The sequence below is a fragment of the Galeopterus variegatus genome, unplaced genomic scaffold (genome assembly GCF_000696425.1).
Source record: "Galeopterus variegatus unplaced genomic scaffold, G_variegatus-3.0.2 Scaffold258, whole genome shotgun sequence".
NCBI classification, from domain to species: Eukaryota; Metazoa; Chordata; class Mammalia; order Dermoptera; family Cynocephalidae; genus Galeopterus; species Galeopterus variegatus.
The window spans coordinates 619,835-625,032 of NW_007726369.1; positions in this window are offsets into that span (position 1 = coordinate 619,835).

Here is a 5,198-nt window from a genome sequence, read left to right on the forward strand (position 1 = left end):
GAGTCAAATAAAATAGTGCGAGCACAATAAGAACAAATAGTCAGGAGACACCCTGTTGTTGGGGCTCTTCAGGGGTTTTCTGGGGAAGAAGAGTCCTCAGCTCATCACTGTGCTGACGAGAGCACAGGAGCCTGTTGCTTTGAGGCTGGGACAGGAGCTGCCCCTGTGGCCGGGAGGGGGTTCTTCCTTGGGAGCCAGAGTGTGAGGAGCCCAGGGACCCAGAGAGCCAGAAAGCTGCTGCCTTCAGAGGGCAGGAACTTCAGAATGGCAGGCAACACTGGGAGAGGGTCTGGGGGAGACGTGCCTCTGAGTGAGGAGGCTGTGGTTTTGCTCTAGTCTGGCCATATTGTGACTTCTGGTCCTGCAGAGTCACAAAGATAGCGCTCTGGTTGCCCACACCCAGGTATGCCCTACGTCACACCTGTCATATTCCAGTCATAAGCCCTCTCCTATCAAATGTGAGTAGAGTTGTGAAATAGGGGCAGATTTGTGACGCATCGTACATTTTTGTCACTCCCCCCCAGACTCTTTCAGTGGCCTGTTCATGCCACTACTACAGCAAATGCGTTGTATAATTAATGATTTGTGACTTTCCCAGAAGCTCTTCAAAGGCTCACCTGTGGTTTTTCTGTTTCGTGTCACTGTTTCCCAGCATGATGCCTGAATAGAGGGTCTTCAGTACATGTTGGATGAATAGAGAGATCGTAATTACTTCACTGTCATACAATGTCAGTGTTTTGGAGTATCATTCATACCGCAGGCATTGGTCTATGCCACGAGCATACTATTCTCAAATGCTAATGCTGATGCTCATTCTGCAGGACCCAGTATCATGAGAGAATAGGACAAGGGTTCCATGGTCAAAGGGGTTTGAGAAACACTGCATTCCACATGCCCCTCTTGGAGTTCTGTAGCACACATTGGCACATCAGCACCTGAGAGGCCAGGAGGAGGACATTTATGGAGAAAATGTCATCACTCTCTCAGCCTCTGGTGTGAAATTATGAATATGGGGAAAAGGCCGAGTGGATTAAACTTCTGAAGAGTATAATGGACTGACAAAATCGTTTTTGTCTCTTTAGCTGGTACTGTATATAGAAATTCCATTATATATAACTTTGTTGATTAGAGTTTACCCTCCAGTAGTTTTCCCAAGATGGGCTTATGAGTTCTATATTCCTTGGTTTGTGGCAAATTTGAAATGTCTTTATGGATGCATGACATTTTGGCTCTGTATAAAATTCTTGTGTCTCAGGGCCCCCACTGGGGCCCTAAGGTGGGGGGAGGAAGCTGGACCCAGCAGCAACCAGGTAAAGAGCACACCAAAAACACCATTGTCACATGGGTAGCCCACCGTATCCACCGCAGTTGCCTCGGCTGCCACAAAAGCGGCTAGTCTCTATAGCAGCAGTCACAGCCACCACGCACACCAAACTCTCCACTGCATTGATACAAGAAGAGGCACCAGTGGAGACCAAAAAAAAAAAGAGGTCCTCTCTCTCCACAAAGCACACTCCAGAGTAATGGAAGCAGCACCTCATTTACGATAATAGGGGAGGACTTGATCACACCTGTGTCACTACTGGACAGATCACCTGGGCAACAAACCAGCAGAGGAGCAGCTAATCTATCAGAGGGACACAACAAATCTATGGCTATTAGAGGGGGGAGGGGGAGAGGGAAAGGAGGGGGGAAAAGGGAGAGATTGAGTAAGGGGTAAAGAATAAGTATGATTTGTAACAGTGAATATGCTAATAAAAATTTTAAAATTAAAAATAAATTTCATGTGTCATTCTTTTCTCACTTGGAGGTTTTTGTAGACATTGTTTCACTTTCACTTAAAACAAAGTTGTTGTGGAGGAATCTATTGTGTTGAAAACCTAATTCTCATACAAACAGGCAGTGAGCACATTTCATTATTCCATTGAACTCATTCACGACAGAACCAGCAGGAAGACAAAAGAGCTGGGTTGGCACAAGAATCTCTCCCCCGAGTGCTGTCAACTCACTTTTAAACTCCTTTCGTTATCTTATTACCTTTCTTTGACGTCCTCTCTATCCCTTAGTTCTTGTTTTGAGGAAGCCATAATTTCCATCTAGTGAGTCTTCTTCCGCTGCCTGTTTGTTTTCTCTCTGCTGGCATCTTTGAGTGTCTTCCTCGGTCATTCTTTCCTCTGGAAAGGCAGCCATTTCTCTACCAGAGCTGATGCCAAGGTGGTGTTGAGTCAGGGCACAGGGCTGCTCTGTTGTCTCTAAACAGGTCCTCACCAACACTGTCCTCTGTGTCTGTCCCAGCTCCTCCATTCTAAGTAGCTCATGGTTTTGAATAAGTGAATGAATGCAATATGTTATTTTCACTGTGTATTTTCCTGGTGTTGTGGTGAAGCAGGCCACCACAGATGCTCCTTTGCTTTTAGAGAGGCTGAGTGCCACCACAGGACCAAGAAAATGGTGTAAGTATTGTCACAGAGCGTCCTCAGGAGCTTTCCTTTTCTGTGAAATGAAGAGAGACGTATCTGCATTTTCAGTATGCCATGCTGACTAGGATTGTTAGGTAGATAACATTTGACAGGTAGAGTGACACCTTTGGTCCCATTCTCTCCTAGGCCATTTTTCATGAGAGGCAAACTAGTAATAATGAATGTGCAATGGTGGCGGGCATGCATTTTACCTCTGTTGCTGTTTATATAAAGCATTTAGGAAATCTGTGAAGCTAATCATTCTGAATTTTGGAATTCCTGTTTTGATTTAGCAGCTTCTACTGGTAACGGATAGATCAAAGATTTACTGGTTAAAAATAAAATGAGTCATAGTTTATGTAAACTGTGTCCAGGATCCTGCCCCCTATGTGTGTAGTTTGCTCACATATTTTAAAGCCCCCTGCTCTGTCTGTCTCAGGGAACGGGAGATGCCAATAATGATAAAAGGTGACGTGAGTCTCAGAGCCCTGTTCACCCTGGAAGCTGGCTACTGACAACTCGCTCACTGACAACAATCTGGAACAAGAAACAGAAGAGACAAAGGGAGAACAGAGAGAGAAAGTGACAGGCCTTGGATCAAAAGAGTGGCTAGGCAGTGCGTGCTGTCAGGGCCACGCCACCCTTCACCTTCGGCTTGGCTGGCTTTCATGTGGGCCTCACACTGGCTATGCACACAGGTCCTCTGTACTGGTGTGGCTTGTGTGCATGTTCCTCCCATGACAGGAAGTAGGTCCATGGGTACTTCTTTAAGTAGAGGTGACTGCTCATCTTTTCACAGGCACTAGTGAGAATATGAGGCCTATTCAGTACAGTGATTTTCCCTAGGCCAGAATCATTCTGATCTGTCTAGAGCACACACCATTCTTACGTTTCAGGCTGTGAGAAAAAAGCCCCATCCTGGGCCAGCCCGGTGGCGCACTGCTGCAGTGCACCGCTTGGAAGCGCGGCGGCGCTCCCGCTGAGGGTTCGGATCCCACATACAGACCGGTTCCCACTCACTGGCTGAGCGAGGTGCGGGCACGACACCGAGGGTTGCGATCCCGTTGCCGGTCCCGGTCCGGTACGGGCGCGACACTGAGGGTTGCGATCCGTTGCCAGACACGGAAAAAGACAAAAAGGAAAAAAAAAAAAAAAAGCCCCATCCTTGCATGTGCTGTTGAGAAGGAAGGGTGTGGACCTGGTGGCCGAGATATATCAGCTCTCATTTGCCTCTTTCTTGGTCATATACTAACTTCTTTCTAATCCACAGTTCCTTCAGACAAGGGGAGACCAGCACCAGGCTGGGCTTAGAACAGGCACTTCTGTCCTGAGAACAGTTACCTCTAATTATTCATGCCAAATTTCCTCTTCCAAAAAAATATCAAACCCCACCCAGAAAAAGAAAACCAGACCAAAATTTTATAAGTTGATTGTTGAGTTGATAATTTCAGTACTTACCTCTTTTTAAAAAATTTTTATTGAATCAAAATTGATTATACATATTTTTGGGGTTCAACATTGAGATATGTTGATTGAATCAATATTACTAGCATATATATTGTTACAAATAGTAATTATTCTTTATGCCCCTTGTTCAATCTCTCCCCATCCCCCTCTCCCTCCCCCCTTGCCCCTCTAATTACCCTAGATTTCTTCTCTCCTTCTGAAAAAATAATGGTTACTCTGTTGATTTGTTGCCTAGATGATCTGTCCAATGCTGAGAGGTGTGGTCAGGTCCCTCAATATTATCATAGAGTAGATGCTGCTTCTCTCACTCTGAAATGGGCTTTGTGGAGAGAGACATCCTCCTCTTTATCTCTGCTGGTGACTCTCCTTGTGTCAATGCACTCCAGTGGCTGGCAGACCATCTGCGTGGTGGTTGTGGCATCTAGCCACTTTTGTGGCAGCCATAGTTACTGTGGTGCCTGTGGTGGGCCATCCACATGGAGGTGATGTTTTTGGCATGCTCGTTTGTGCTGGTGGTGTGCCTGGTTGTGGGGAGTGTCCAGTCCCCAGCTTCATGCCTCGGATGCCTGAGTGGGCCCCAAGTCACTGGCATAGTGTGCCTGGTTATGGGATGGGGGTCTGGTCTCTGGATCCATGCCTCAGGTCCCTGTGTGGGCCCCAAGGTGCTGACACAGTGTGCCTGGTTGTGGGAGGGGGCAGTCAGTCCCCAGCAGGGCCCTGAGGTGCTGGTGGTGTGCCTGGTTGTGAGAGGAGGGTCCGTTCCCTGGCTCCATACCCCAGGACCCTGGGTGGGGCCCTGAGATGCTGGCAATGTGCCTGGTTGGGGGCAGGGGTCCCTTTCTCCATGCCTTGCGTGTCTGGGTGGGCCCTGAGGCAATGTCACAGTGTGCCTGGTTGTGGGAGGGGGGTCTGGTCCCCTTCTCCATGCCTTGGGTCCCCAGATGGGCCCTAAGGTGCTGGCATGGTGTGTCTGGTTGTGAGCAGAGGGGCTAGTCCCTGGTGCCATACCTCAGGTCCCAGGGTAGACCCTGAGGCACTGGCATGGTATGCCTGGTTGTGGGAGGGGGGTCTGGTCCCCTTCTCCATGCCTTGGGTCCCCAGGTGGGCCCTGAGGCACTGGTAGTATGCCTGGATATGGGAGTGGAGTCCAGTCCCCAGCTCCATCCTCATGTCCCCTGGCGGGCCCCAAGGTGCAAGCTATGTGCCTGGGTCAGAACTAATTTTTTGTCCTTTGCTTACTTCTAAAATGGGGGAACTTCCTGTGGGAACCAG